A 15,847-nucleotide genomic window follows, 5' to 3' on the forward strand; every position below is an offset into this window, starting at 1 on the left:
CTACTTGCCTGTAATAGGACTCCTGTCCCTGCCAGTCTCACACGCAAGTCAGAAAGCAGCCCTCTTGGAGTCTAGGGACTGTCAAAAACTTTTCAACTTGTTTAACACCTTATCCACACATGCAGTCATAACAATGGGGAGAGACCAGACAGATTTTTGACCATGGACCCTCCAGGCAAGTTCTGCATCATGCTGTGTATATTTACCAGCTTGCCTGGCCTCTAATTGCACTTTTATCAGCTAGTCTCTATGGTGGGTACATACAAGCAACAAATGTAGCTGGTCGCTAGCACAAGGGAGCATGTGCGCGACAGATCGGCGCCAGGTCCCTTCGCATACACATGGCGGAAGAGGGATTAGTGATGCGACAGAAGCTGTCGCTGACGTTCCTCCCCCCCCCCCTGCCGAAAGCTCCGTGTATTGCCTATGGGTTGCTGTCACTAGTCCGCATACACACGCGGACTAGCGGCAAAGTTGCGGCGGCGCCAATCGCCCGGCGACAGCTCTGAGTAGCGACGGTTCGGGGCGCGCGCACCATACACACGGGCGACCTGTCACCACAACACGTGGGGAGCTATGCTATTCTCTATCTATTTTAAACTTCAAATCCATGGTGAATCTATCATTCTGAGTGAAGGTGGATATGGTGTGGCAAGAGGGAGGCCAGCAGGAGGGATGCCAGCTGCAGGCCCATAGAAGCTATATATAGACCCTGTAATTAAGGTCTATGGATTTCTGGTAAATGTATCTATGATCTTAGTGGTGTTTTTGGTGGAGGATCTCAAGAGTCAGACAGATCAGAAGGGCTGCCAGGCAACTGGTATTTAAAAAATAATAATATGGCATCCTCCATATTCTTCTCACTTCAGGTGTCCTTTTAAAGGGAAGGTTCACGCAGGAGCTAAAAAAATAAAAATCCACATTCACTTACCTGGGGCTTCCTCCAGCCCGTGGTAGGCAGGACGTGCCCTCGCCACGGCTCCGCAGGCTCCCAGTCTTCTCCGGTGGCGCACCCAACCTGGCCTTGCCCGGTTGCCAGGTAGGGCTCTTCTGCGCTCCAAAATGCGCCTCACGGGGGCGCGCTGACGTCATCGGATGTCCTCCAGGCTGTACTAAGCAGGCGCAGACCTACTGCGCCTGCGCAGTACAGCCCAGAGGACGTCCAATGACATCAGCGCGCACCAGTGACACGCACATTGGAGCGCAGAAGAGCCCGACCTCGCAGCCGGGCCTGGCCAGGTTGGGTGCGCCACCGAAGACCGGGAGCCTGCGGAGCCGCTGCGAGGGCATGTCCTGCCTGCCACGGGCTGGAGGAAGCCCCAGGTAAGTGGATTTGGATTTTTATTTTTTTTTAGCTCCTGTGTGAACCTTCCCTTTAAAGAGAATGTCCAAGAAAGATAAAAAAATGAGTTTCACTTACCTGGGGCTTCTACTAGCCCAATGCAGCCATCCTGTGCCCTCCTAGTCACTCACTGCTGCTCCAGTCCCCCGCTAGCAGCTTGCTGACCTCGGAGGTCGGCGGGACGCATTGCGTACATTTTTACGCATTCCCGCTAGTGCAGGAACATTAACACATACATTTTTACGCATTACTGGTCCAATGCGTAAAAATTTACGCATTGGACCAGTAACGCGTAAAAATGTATGTGTTAATGTTCCTGCACTAGCGGGAATGCGTAAAAATGTACGCAATGTGTCCCGCCGACCTCCGAGGTCGGCAAGCTGCTAGCGGGGGACTGGAGCAGCAGTTAGTGACTACGAGGGCACAGGATGGCTGCATGGGGCTTGTAGAAGCCCCAGGTAAGTGAAACTCATTTTTTTATTTTGCTTGAACCTTCCCTTTAAGCTTTGCATGATTTACATCTATTCCTAAATTATTAGTGACCCTGTAGCGCTACGGATATGAAGAATGCCATATTTATTTACATTAAAGTAAGGGTTGGTTGGTTGGTTTACACTTGCTTAAAAAACATACCCATTCGGAACATTTTTTTAAGCTCCGCTTGGCGCAGGGCACGGATCCTAATGGTAAAAACAGGATCCGTCTCAACTTGTTAAACATATCCGTTTGGCTCGTTGTACTAAGCCAGTGATCTGCAAACTTGGCTCACCAGCTGTTAAAGGGCAACTGTAGCGAGAGGTATATGGAGGCTGCCTTATTTATTTCCTTTGAAACAATACCAGTTTCCTTGACAACTCTGCTGCTCTATTTGGCTGCAGTCATGTTTAAATTGGGCCAGAAACGAGCATTCAGCTAATCTTGTCAGGTTTGACAGAAACAACTGATCTGCTGCATGCTTGTTCAGGGTCTATGGCTAAAAGTATTAGGGTACGTACAGACATACGATAACGATCGTTCGTTCTGAACGACGAACGATGTTAAAGGAGGTATCGGCCGATGATCGTTTGAAGAAAGGCTACTTTGAACATCGTTCGTGTACGAACGATCTTGGAACGAGCGTTGCGTGCGCAACATGATTTATAAACTGATTTCAAACACAAGTGTCAAAAAGAACTGTTTGAGCATGTGCAAAGCTTTGAGAACGAACGATCAACGACCGATCGTTGTACAGACATTACTTTTTGAACGATGGTCGTTGGAAAAGATCTGGCAGAATGGATCGTTCTTTACCAACGACATATCTCGTTGGTCGGTCGTTTTAACGATCGTTCGTGCACTTTTTACGAACGATCGTCGGGCAATGCCGTCGGTAACGATCGTTTTAAACGACTATAGTCGCATGTCTGTACGCACCCTTAGAGGCAGAGGATCAGCAGGGAAGCCAGGCAACTAGAATTTATTAAAAGGAAGTAAATATGGCAGCTTCTATATACCTTCAACTACAGTTCTCCTGTAGTTCTAGTTTAAGGAACTACAAATCCTACAATGCATTGCAGAAGTCTGACAGCCACACTCATGATTCATAAAGGCAAATGCATTGTTGGACTTGTAGTTCCTTAACAGCAGGAGAGCCAAGTTTGCGTTCCTCTTAGCCCAGTGATCTGCAGAGTCTGAACTTGGCACATTTAACTGGACGGGAAAATGTATGCTATGAAATTGGGTTGAAATGGTAGGAAATTCCATGGTATGATAACAGTCTAAAAAATTGCCACTGTATTAGGGTATCATACAATTATTTGGACCCCGGGCCCCTCCACCCCAGTGTGGGGTGCCCCACTCCCTTGGCATACATATGATTAAGCTGCACCGAGATTTGGGGCACCGGTTAAAACTGTAAAAAGGCTCACCCTGCTCCTGCAAAAGTCCTGGTGGTGTTAGAGATAGGTGTAGCCAGTAATAGGTGGCCTCAGCATAGGTAGCCAGTAGTAGGTGGCCGCAGCATAGGTAGCCAGGGATAGGTGTAGCCAGCGATAGGTGGCCGCAGCATAGGTAGCCAAAGATAGGTGTAGCCAGCAGTAGGTGGCCGCAGCATAGGTAGCCAGGAATAGTGTGTAGCCAGTAATAGGTGGCCGCAGCATAGGTAGCCAGGGATAGGTGTAGCCAGTAGTAGGTGGGCACAGCATAGGTAGCTAGAGATAGGTGTAGCCAGTAATAGGTGGCCGTAGCATAGGTAGCCAGTAGTTGATGGCTGCAGCATAGATAGCCAGGGATAGTTGTAGCCAGTAGTAGGTGGCCACAGCATAGATAGCCAGGGATAGGTGTAGCCAGTAATAGGTGGCCGCAGCATAGGTAGCCAGTAGTAGGTGGCTGCAGCATAGATAGCCAGGGATAGTTGTACCCAGTAGTAGGTGGCCACAGCATAGGTAGCTAGGAATAGGTGTAGCCAGTAATAGGTGGCCGTAGCATAGGTAGCCAGTAGTAGGTGGCCGCATCATAGATTGCCAGGGATAGGTGTAGCCAGTAGTAGGTGGCCACAGCATAGGTAGCTACGATAGGTGTAGCCAGTAGTATGTGGCTGCAGCATAGGTAGCCAGGGATAGGTGTAGCCAGTAGTAGGTGGCCACAGCATCGGTAGCTAGGGATAGGTGTAGCCAGAAGTACGTGGCTGCAGCATAGGTAGCCAGGGATAGGTGTAGCCATTAGGTGGCCGCAGCATAAGGTAGCCAGGGATAGGTGTAGCCAGTAGGGGGCCGCAGCATAGGTAGCCAGGATAGGTGCCCGCAGTATAGAGAGTTGGGGGGGGGGTCGCAGCAGCGGGGGTACAAATACTCACTTGCGGGTCCTGCACACATGTACTGGTTTAATTCTTCTTCCTGTTCTCGCGTTTCATCTCCTTGTAACAGCACCCAAGGGGCGCTGTTTCAGGAAAATGGAACCCAAGAACAGGAAGAAAAAGCCAGTACACGTGTGCAGCACCCGGCCGGCAAGTGAGTAGTATGTGCCTGTTTGTTTATATGCCCGCCACTTAGTCGCATCCCCACTACAACATACCAGTCATACCAGTATACTGCGGAAACCCTACAATGAAAGCCTATCTTATTAGGCTAGCTGCTGTGTCCGCTTCACCCATTTCGTAATACCAGGGGCGCCATCACAAATTTTGGGCCCCCTCATACATCATCAGGCCTGGGCCCCCCTCCCTGGGCCACCCACGGGTTGCTGTGCCTGCCCACTAGCCACCCCACCCCCATGTCCGTGCAAGAAGTACACTGTTGCAAAAAATGTGCATGGCTCCGACACTGAAGAAAGCGGCATGCACAGCGTGATGTGGCAAAAAGTGGGCATGGCCATGGGATGTTGTGGGTGGAGCCAAATACTAGCAAAATACAGGTAGTCTCCAGTTAATAAATGAGATAGGGACTTGTAGCTCCAGTCTCATCTTTTATCCATTCTCTTTTGTCCCCCTCTTTTCTTCCTGTGCCTCTTTTGTCCCCCTCTGTCTCACCTTAGTTTGTGCCTCTTTTGGGTCCCTCTGTGTGACCTCATGTTCCCGACTCATCTCTTTTCTCCCTGTGCCTCTTTTGTCCGCCTCTGTTCTCCCTGTGCCTCTTCTATCCCCCTGTGTTACCGCTTGTTGTCTCCTTCTGCCTCAGCTCTTCCCCCTGCCCTAGCCATGTATAGGTGCCCCCACTATAGGTATCCAGGCATAGGTGTCCCCAGTATAAGTAGCCAGCTATAGGTGGTGCCCCAGTATAGGTAGCCAGGTATAGGTTCCCCCAGTATAGGTATCCAGGCATTGGTGCCCCCAGTATAGGTAGCCAGCTATAGGTGGTGCCCCAGTATAAGTAGCCAGCTATAGATGGTACCCCAGTATAGGTAGTCTCGTGTTGACGTCCCTGGTGTAGGTAGACTGGTATAGCTGGGGCCCCATTATAGGCCAGCAAGATACAGGTGCCCCAGTATATGTATTCAACTATAGATGATGCCCCGGTATAGATAGCCTGGTATAGTTGCCCCAGTATAGGTAGCCTGGTATGGGTGGTGCACCAGTATAGGTTAGCCAGGTATAGGTGCCCTCAGTATAAGTAGGAAGCTATAGGTGTCACAGTATAAGTAGCCAAGTATAGGTGGTGCCCCAGTATAGGTAGTCAGGTACAGGTGGTGCGCTCAGTATAGGTAGCTAAGTATAGGTGGTTCCCCAAATATAGGTAGCCAGGTATAGGTGGTGCCCCAGTATAGATAGCTAGGTATAGGTGGTTCCAGCCCAGTATAGGTAGCCTGTAGCCAGATATAGGTGGTTCCCCAGTATAGAAAGTTTGCTGTAGCGGGCTCACTCATCTGCTCCCCACGTTCAAGCGCTGATGCCACTCTTCTCTCAGTGCTGGAACGCGGTGTGCTGGTTAGTTAGCCACAGGCCCGCAGCCAGCACATGCGGGCCTTCCAGCGCTTGGGGGGGGGGCAGGGCCCCCAGAAGCCCTGGGCCCCTCACTGCAGTGTCAGTTGCCCCCCCCACCCCCTGATGGCTGCCCTGCGTAATACTCTGGTCCCGCCACCGCTTGGTCCCTCCTATACAGCCTGGTGGCCGGCATAAGCATGGGAATCTTCATCGGGCTGTAGAAGACCAATGGGAATCCTAAGCAACAGAGAGAACTCTCATTGGTTCATGGAGGACCACTGAAAATTCTCTGTTGCTAGGGAGAATTGGCCTAATGCAGCCTATGGAGAGCCCCATACTCCTGCCGGCCACCAGACTGAATATGGATGGACCGATTGGCTTCGGGACAGGTGAGCGGCACTGCGGACTTGATTGATGAAGGAGCGGACAAGGAAATTTGTTGCAAGCGGATGCAAAACGGGCGGGAAGCAACCACTGGCCCTAATGTGTCGTAATGCGCTAATGGTCCTAATTAGCTATTCACTTTTGTATACTACTTTGACTTATGTTGATCTGGGCTACGGTATTTGAGCCGTTCGTATTTAAATGCTTTAGTTTTATGCAACTGTGTCAAATAAGTGAAATTGAGAATTAATTTAAATAATGAATGAGGTTAAATGTCATCAGTGACCATACACCCATACTGTAAATCTGGTACAGCATTTTGACCAATGCAGGGCATTTATTGGGATCGATTCTCTAAAGCGTGATAACAGCTATCACAGCAGTTATCACGTGAGCTGCCGTGCACAAAGGTTTGCACGCGAACACCATTACTTCGCGTGATAAGCAAAGGTTTGCGTGCAATCACGAGCGCTTTTCATGTGAAAAGCAAATGTGATCGCACACAAACCTTCACTTATCACGCGAAGTAAAGCTTGCACCTGGCGTCTCGCGTGATAACTGCTGTGATAGCAGTTATCCTGCTTTAGAGAACCAAGCCCCTTACTGTATGTGAAGTACTCCTCCCATGTGCAGCGTTTACAGAAAAGATTGAATCATGACACATCACTTTCAAATCCGGTGTGCAGAAGTATTGAACAGACAAAATAAAGAGCATCTGCTCCACTTGTCACAAAATGATTGCATCAATCACATGGACAGTAAAAGACCAATTTACATTTTAATAAGACTTTATTATATGTGCTGTTTCCTCCTCAGTATAGTTATCTTTTATACATAGTGCTGTGAAAAGTATTTGCCTGTTCTTAATGTACATTTTTTTTCCAAATTGAACGGTTCTTAATCTATTAAACATGCAGTACATAAAGGGTGTCTTAAGTTCACAAATAAAGTTATTAAAGCCCTAGTTTAGGCTTGATTTGAATACACATGGCACATCATTTTTCTTGTTTTATGTTTTTATTGAAGTACAGTTTCAAGTACAACAGTTGGATAAGTTAGCACAGAAAAGTGTAAAATCTATAGCGTCCCAGTTGTTACACTATTATTGATTTATAAAGTGCCAACATATTCAGTGGCGCTGTACAAAGTAAGAAACAAACGGGGTACAAAATACTACAGACAATGGTATACACCAATATACAAACTACAGAGTTGGTACAAAGTACAGAATTGGTAATTACAGTGACAAAATTAATCTGAATAAATGAGTAACAAAATCCAAAAGGGTGAGAGAGTCCTGCCCTTCCAAGCTTATAATCTAAAGGGGGGGGGGGGGGGGAATCAAGAGATGCGGTAGTATACAATAATCATACCTAGAGGCAGTGTGTTTTAGGTTATCTTGTAGGAAGTACAAAAGGTGAAATGGCCTAAGGTAGAGCATATGCTTGACGGAAAAAAGTGAGTTTTGAGAGAGAGTGTTTAAAGTAAAGCAGAGACGTCACATTCTATAGATTAGATACTTACCCAGGGCTTCCTCCAGCCCCATAAGGTCGTCTGAGGCCCTTGCCATCCTCCCGCGGTCTGCCATTCAGCAGCTTTCAGCCCCGGTAACTGTCTCAGTCGCATCAGTCCTGGTCTACTACGCATATATGGGAGGTCCGCGCATGCGCAGAAGACCCAGACTGGACCCAAATGAGCCAGCCTCTAAATCCCTCACTTAAGTTGTCCTTTAACCACCCTGGCGTTCTATTAAATCCGCCAGGGTGGCGGCGCAGCACTTTTTTTAAAAAAATGTTTTTTAAATCATGTAGCTAGCCTAGCGCTAGCTACATGACAGCGGCTGGGCAGCGGCATCCCCCCACCCCTTCCGATCGCCTCCGGCGATCAGAGAAAACAGGAAATCCCGTTCAGAACGGGATTTCCTGTTTGGCTTCCCCCGTCGCCATGGCGATGATCGGGATGAAGTCATGGCGACTGGGGGAGTCCCGATCCACCCCATAGCGCAGCCTGGCGTTGATCGGCCAGGCTGCGCAAGGGGTCTCAGAGGAGGGGGGTGGTGTCGCCCTCTAACGCGGCACGAGCGGCGGCGATTGGTTTGTACACGCAGCTAGCAAAGTGCTAGCTGCGTGTAACAAAGCAAACCGTGTGAAAAATCAGCCCACCAGGGCCTGAGCAATCCACCGCGCCGGTCATGGATGAGCTGAGCTCATCCATACCGCTAAGGTGGTTAATTAGGTTATTTGTGGACATGTTGATGTCATTTGTGATCACGTAATTGCAAATTTTTATTTTGAGAATATAGTTACATAATATAGCTGTTTAACCCTCCTGGCGGTTTGGCAAAATCCGCCAGGGGGCAGCAAATAGGTTTTTTTTTAATTTTTTTTTTTTCATGTAGCGCGACGAGGTCTCACTACATGATAGCCGCTGCTCAGCGGCATCCCCCCAGCCCCTCCGATCGCCGCCGGCGATCGGAGATCAGGAGAACCTGTTCAAAGAACGGGATTTCCTGGAGGGCTTCCCCCGTCGCCATGGCGACGGGCGGGATGACGTCACTGACGTCGGGTCGTCATTGGGAGTCCCGGGCCACCCCTCGGCGCTGCCTGGCACTGATTGGCCAGGCAGCGCACGGGGTCTGGGGGGGGGGGGCCGCGCGCCGCACCGTATAGCGGCGATCGGGCGCGCGGCGGCGGCGATCGGGGTGCTGGCGCAGCTAGCAAAGTGCTAGCTGCGTCCAGCAAAAAAAAAAATTAAACAAATCGGCCCAGCAGGGCCTGAGCGGCACCCTCCGGCGGCTTACCCCGAACTACGTTCGGGGTTACCGCCAAGAAGGTTAATGAACTGTATGCACCTGACTTATGAAGTGTTGTGTAGGACTGTATTGCGGCTGATTTATTACACAAATGCAATATAAAGTAGAGTAATTATGCCGCCGAGAGCAACCAATCAGGGATTAACTGTCAAATAAAATAGAAGTTCTGACTAATTGCTCAGGACAACTGCAACACTTTTGCATCAGTTTTCCTTGTGCTGGTCTTGACAAATCAGGCCCACTGAGTACTTACACAGTATTGAAACTGTACAGTTTAGAAGATAGTTCCGCGTACCTGAGACTGCGGGATAGAGAACATTAATACATACCTGGGGCTTCCTCCAGCCCTCTTAAACGTGATTGCTTCCTCTCCGCCATCCTACGTCTTCTGGATCCTCTGTAAGTGCTTCCGTAAGTACGGCCAGTTGCGCATGTGCAGTGCGGTTGCGCGTGCTCCCCCATTGCACTCTCGTGGCTGAGAGTGTTCTGCGACTGCATAGTACTGCACAGGCACAGAACGCTCCCAGCTATATGAGCGCAATAGTGGTGTGTGCGCGGCCAAACTTATGGGAGCCTTCACGGTAAATTCAGAAGGCGGAGGATGGCAGCGAGGATCAGGCCGAAGGGGGCTGGAGAAGGCCCCAGGTATGTATGAATTTCTTCTATCCCCCATCTCAGGGACCCTTTAAGGCCAATTTGACATACAGGCCTTGATTCACTAAAGCTACCGCGGACAAACAGTCCCAGTTAATATTAGCACGAGGTCCCATCAGCGTAGCATGCGTTCTCAACTTATGTGCAATGCTTTTAACTTCTGCACGATGTGCTTGTAGCACAACCAACAGAATAACTCATTATCTTTTTTATGTCATGAATACGCTTCTATTTGTGGTACTGCGATACTAGATACTAACGGAGTATCGCAGTCGCACTACAAGCACATCGCGCGGCAGTTAGAAGCATCTCGCGTAAGTTAAGCGCACACACTTTGCTGACAGGACTGCGCGTAGCACCTGTGTACTAATAACCCGCGCTGTTTGTGGGCAGTAGCTTTAGTGAATCAAGGCCATTGTGCAGTGCAGTGCAGTCATCCTGCAGCAGGAGAGCTCAGGGTGCACCATTTCCCCAGGTATATTACACTGCGGCAAAGTGCACCAACAGGGTAATATGTGTAGTGCTTCCCCCGCGCAGTGATGTACTTCCTGCTGGACAGGAAGTACCTCACTGAAATGTCATCGCTCTGCCTATGTGCCGCACCGCTGCTGCAATCAGATTCACACTTGCCACGTCACCATAGACTTGCACTGTTGCGTAATCCATGCGGTAAGCACGGATCATGCGGCAATGCACTGCAGAGTTTGCGGCAGCCTTGTGTCAATTTAGTTACTTCCGTCGCACTGCATCGTGTTGCTATAGTGTGCAAGTCCCCATAGACTTACATTGCTCTTGTGTGGCGGTCAGGAGCCTCGCCCAGCTCTCCTCAATAAGCTCCCTCACACCTCCACCCAGCTTCTACCTTCCCTTTTCTACATCTGGTTGCGGTGCCTGCGCTCTGCTCTCACGGTGCTTGTGAGCTCCTGGTTTCCTTCACTTCCCTCACTGCTGCCCACACTCTTCACTATTCATGTCCCTTTTGGATCCTTGGTTTGTTTTCTTGCCATTTATATTTCACTTATACTTTTGGGATTCATTCTCATCCTATATATATTCTTAGCACATTGCACTTTATATGGAAGTTGCTGGCATAAATTATGCATATACAGTATTATTATTTAGTATTTATATAGTGCCGACATCTTCCGCAGCGCTGTACATAGTAAAGAAGAGTGTGTCAGTGTGTGTGTTTGTGTCAGTGTGTGTGTGTCAGCGTGTGCGTGTCATTAACTGTCCCTCGGAGGAGCTCACAATCTAGTCCCTACCATAGACATATGTCTATGTATGTAGTGTATGTATTGTAGTCTAGGACCAATTTTGGGGGAAGCCAATTAACTTATCTGTATTTTTTGGGATGTGGGAGGAAACCGGAGTGCCCAGAGGAAACCCACACAGACACGGGGAGAACATACAAGCTGTTGACCTGGCTGGGATTCAAACTGGGGACCCAGTGCTGCAAGGCAAGAACGCTAACCACTACGCCACCGTGCTGCCCATTGCATTGTACTTTCAATAGGGTTTGAACCATATGTTGGCTACCATGGAGTCATAGGACCATGTATCACATTTATCTGTATTTATTGAAATGATCAATATTATCATTATTTGTTGATACTCGTTTTCAGTGCTACTTTTCATGTACCTGGCTTTTAAGTGTTTATGTGCTTTTGTTTGTATTAATAAAGACCGATTCGTGTTCTAATTAGATATTCGTGAGCAGGGCCGGGCCGAGGCATAGGCTGGAGAGGCTCCAGCCTCAGGGCGCAGTGTAGGAGGGGACGCACAATTCATTGAGCTGTCATTCCTAATTGTGTTTGATGCAAAAAGAAATAAGAAAAGGAGATACATGGAAGTTACTACAAGCCAGATAACTAGAGATTAAGGTTTTGGGGGCCCTGGGGTGCCTCTTAGTCTAAGAGCAATCAGTGTGTGACGGCTGGGGTGGAGGGATGGGGGGGGCGCACTTTGGTGTCTCAGCCTTGGGTGCTGGAGGACCTTGTCCCGGCTCTGTTCGTGAGTGGTGCTTTTTAGGATCATCTTGTCCTTTAGGCCTGGAACCCACTGAAATCCGCAAACGCAAAACGCAACCGCTAGCGTTTTGCATGAGCGGTTTGCAAGCGGATTCATGCGAGTTTTCGGTCGCGTTTTGCAACAGTGTATTTTTTTCCTCAGCGGTTGTGTAGCGTTTTGAGTTTCGCGTTTTTATCCTGATTGGTCCTGTGAATTATTTTTAATTTTGTTACAGTGTGCTGAACCGCAAAACGCTAGCAAAACCGCTCAGTTTAGGTTTTGCTGAGCGTTTCTGCTAGCGTTTCAATACTTTACATTGAAGCGCTAACGCTCCCAAAATGCTGCAGGTCCTGCGTTTGCGTTTTGCTCCTGTGGAAGTTGCCCCATCCATTAACATCAGCTGAGCGTTTTGGCAAAACGCTAGCGTATCGCAGCGCTGCCAAAATGCTCCAAAAAACGCTCTTGTGGGTTCCAGCCCTTAGGGCCTGTTTCCACTAGTGCGGTGCGATGTCTTTGTGAAAAATGCATAAATTAATTTGCATGCAGATGCAAATTCGTATGCGTTTTCGTGTATTTTTGTAAGTATGTAAGTCGTGCTCAAGGAAGGGGTAGATTTTCCTAGCATCTCTTGCAAAGCACCTCATTCCCAGAATCATTACCATGTGGATTGGTTAGTAAGGAGGTTGGGGGGGGGGGGGGGTAATCCCTCTCACAGGTCCCTATTCCTGCTGGCCTCTAACCATCATGGCTGGGCAGGGCCCTACTTAGCATCTCTAGTGGTGCTAGGCATTTTTTTCCTATTTGAGCAAAAAATAAGGGTGGAAGATAATCAGAAATTATAATAATGGTTGAGGTTGCAGTGATGTTTTGTCATATAGCAGTCTTGTAACTGTAGTCATATACAGTACATTTTTATAAAGTGTCAGTGATGCCATTACATGTACGGTATGCTGCAGCAACTGCACACACGCCATTTCATTCATCCTTTAGCAATACTTACTGTGATCTGATATGACCCAGATAAATGTTGCAGAACTGTTAAAAACCCAGTAGCTGTTAGGTTCTGAACACATGGTACGTGTACCCCCGGGTGTACAGTATAAGAATTTGTGAGGCTTAAAAATGATAATATACAAATACATCTGAACAAGTATTAATAGTGAATTAAAAATCATCAAGCAATGCCAGAAACAGTCTTATGGCTCATACACACAAGGCCACCGCTGTGGCAAGAGCCATAATAATAAAAAAAAAAAAAAAAAAAAAAAAAAAAAAGCCAGCGACAGCTCGTCGCCAGGTCCCTCTGTGCAACAGCCGTACACACGGCGCACAGAGGGACACAGATTCAGCGGAAGCTGTCGCCGAAGGTTCCTCCTCCCCGCTGTCCCCCCCGCCGGAAGCTCCATGCATTGTGTATGGAGTTGCTGTCGCTAGTCCGCATACACACGGCGGACTAGCGACAGTTGCGTCGAAGTTGCGGCGACAGAGGTCGCCAGGCGATTGGCCAAGTCAATCGCCTGGCGACAGCTCTGACAAGCGACGGTTCGTGGGGCGCTCCTCATACACACGGGCGACCTGTCGCCGCAACACACGCGTGCCACGTGATTGCGGCGACAGTTGTCGCCAGGCGATTGGCAAAGTCAGTCGCCTGGCGACAGCTATGACAAGCGACGGTTCGTGGTGCGCGCCTCATACACACGGGCGACCTGTTGCCACAACACGCGCGTGCCACGTGGTTGCGGTGACAGTTGTAGCCCGTGTGTATGAGGCTTTAGACTGGGAGAATGATAGAAAAGTATTATTTCACAATTATGGAGTACTCCTAGTAAATATATCTTTTTTCATTTAATTGTTCCAGTGCTGAAAACCAAAAATATATGTAATATTGGAGATGTTCCTGAATGCAGTTTTAACGAATGTTTAGGCTGGTTTCACAGTAGGACGTTAAAGTCCCACGTTACAGCAGCCAGTAACGCAGCCTAACTCACAGCACTGTAAAATCAATGTGCTGTTTAAGTGCACACCTTGTGTTAGGGTATAACGCTGCACATTAAATCAAAGTACAGCATGCTGTACGTTATACCCGTTAGACTGCTTACACATGATCAGTGACTAGCCACATGGCTAATTAATATTCACTGCACTGATAGTTCATTTGATCCGAATCTTTTTTTGTGAGTCGAATCATCCGGATCATCACAATGAAAGATTCGGTTCACAGTGGATGTCTGTCTGGAAGAAACAGTAACATACAGAATGTACAGCGCAGGGAAAGTCTTGTCCTGCTAGTCATTTCACCCAGTCTACTTCCCTAGTAAAATGATTCGGTTCAAAGATCCGGATCTTTTCAATGATCCGATTCGAATGATCCGAATCCTTAAAAAGATCTGGACTTCCCATCACTATCCTGGAGCGGCTGCTTTGAGAGCCACATAACGCGGCTCAATCTGACGTCCAACTTCAACACCACCACGCGTTGCGTTAGGGGCACGTTATGTGACCTTAACGTCCCCTAAAACGCAAGGTCTTGGTGGGAGAGAGGTCTTAGTATTAACTATGCAGCAGAAGAAAAAAAAAAAAAAAAAAAGAAAGCAGCCCCCAAAGTAAAAAGTGTTTTTCTCTTTTTCACAATATATGCAGCCATGTGCTGCCAGATACTAGAATGAGGTAGCTATACACCCCACAATACCAGAATACAGCAGCCATACATCTCAGACATTACAATTGAGCAGCTTTGTTTCCCAGTCCCCAGACACCAAAATTAACTAGCCATGTGCCCCCAGGTATCAGAATGAAGGAACTATGTGCCCCAGATGCAGTATTTAGGTATCCACATACCCACCTGATACCACATCTAAGTAGCCGAGTTCGGTAGTCACGTGCCTTAGAAGTAAGAAGTCATTTGCCCCTTGAGAATGAAGTTCTTCCAGTCATTGCAAAGTAAACAGCAGGCGGAGTGGCTGGACTTGTTCAGTCATGTGTTTGAACCTCCCAATATTTCCAGCTGTAATGAGATGACACAACATAATTATTTCCCATTGGCACGTTGAAATCAATGTTACATGCTGGCAGCATTGCCATGGTGCAGTGACTGGACAGGAGGAAAGATGAATGCACTGGCAAGGCAGGTGCATTCTGGGAGCATTGCCATGGTGCAGTGACTGGACAGGAGAAGGATGAATGTGCTGGCAGGGCAGGTGCATGGTGCTTGAAAGTGGACCAATCAAATTCCACCTTCATGAGATTGGATTGGCCCATTTTCAAGCTGCATACATTTACAATTGATTCACACTTTGCATAATCCTACATCAACTAGCAATTATTGCACCTCATTGACCATCCCTAGTCTACATTGAAGACTATTTCCAGCTATGTGCTTCATTAGGACCCACACCTTCATTTTTAACCTGAATCCATACTTAGGCCTGGTGCACACCAGAGGAGTTTTTCTGAGCGGTTTGAGTTTTTAAATCTGCTGCTAATGTTATCCTATGTGTCTGTGCACACTGGAGCAATGAGGTTTTGTAAAAAACCCCATAGCATTACATTGTGAAGAGCTTTTGAAACCTCTAAAACAGGGGTCCCCAACCTGTGGTCCGCGGCCCACTGCTGGTCCGCGGGACGTTTGCAGTTGGACCGCGGGACAGTCCTCTTGCCCCCCCGCCCGTCCCCCACCCCCCGCGGCCGCCGCTGCTGTTACCTTAGCCGGCGGCCGCTTATTCCCCTCTCATGTGCGGGCCGGTGTGTAGAGATGCACAGCAGCGCGCCCCACGGCTGCTGTGAGGAGGAGGAGACAGAGGCAAGAGAGAGAGCGGTTCCCATAGTAACGGCGATACACATCGCCGCTACAGGAAGCCGCTCTCTCTTCTGCTTCCTGCCTCTTCCTCACAGCAGCCGTGGGGCGCGCTGCTGTGCATCACTTCACGCCGGCCCGGACATGAGAGAGGAATAAGCGGCCGCCGGCTAAGGTAACAGCAGCGGCGGCCGCGGGGGGCCTGTCGGGGACTAGCTATTACTGGGCACTGTACTGGGTACTATACTAGCTATACTGGGGCTATACTGGGTACTATACTAGCTATACTGGGGCTATACTGGGTACTATACTAGCTATACTGGGGCTATACTGGGTACTATACTAGCTATACTGGGGCTATACTGGGTACTATACTAGCTATACTGGGGCTATACTGGGTACAATACTAGCTATACTGGGGCTATACTGGGCACTGTACTAGCTATACTGGGGCTA

General features: G+C 48.7%; 1 long non-coding RNA gene across 1 annotated transcript in view; it reads right to left on the bottom strand.

Annotated features, from left to right (window-relative positions):
- LOC137534003 (uncharacterized) overlaps window positions 1–14,552 on the bottom strand; it is a 75,739-nt gene extending 61,187 nt beyond the window's left edge. Inside the window, exon 1 of the long non-coding RNA XR_011024272.1 lies at window positions 14,441–14,552. This is a non-coding gene — a long non-coding RNA (uncharacterized lncRNA). The remainder of the gene's footprint in view (window positions 1–14,440) is intronic.
- Window positions 14,553–15,847: the final 1,295 nt, after the last annotated feature.

The sequence above is a fragment of the Hyperolius riggenbachi genome, chromosome 10 (genome assembly GCF_040937935.1).
Source record: "Hyperolius riggenbachi isolate aHypRig1 chromosome 10, aHypRig1.pri, whole genome shotgun sequence".
In the NCBI taxonomy this organism is placed as follows: domain Eukaryota; kingdom Metazoa; phylum Chordata; class Amphibia; order Anura; family Hyperoliidae; genus Hyperolius; species Hyperolius riggenbachi.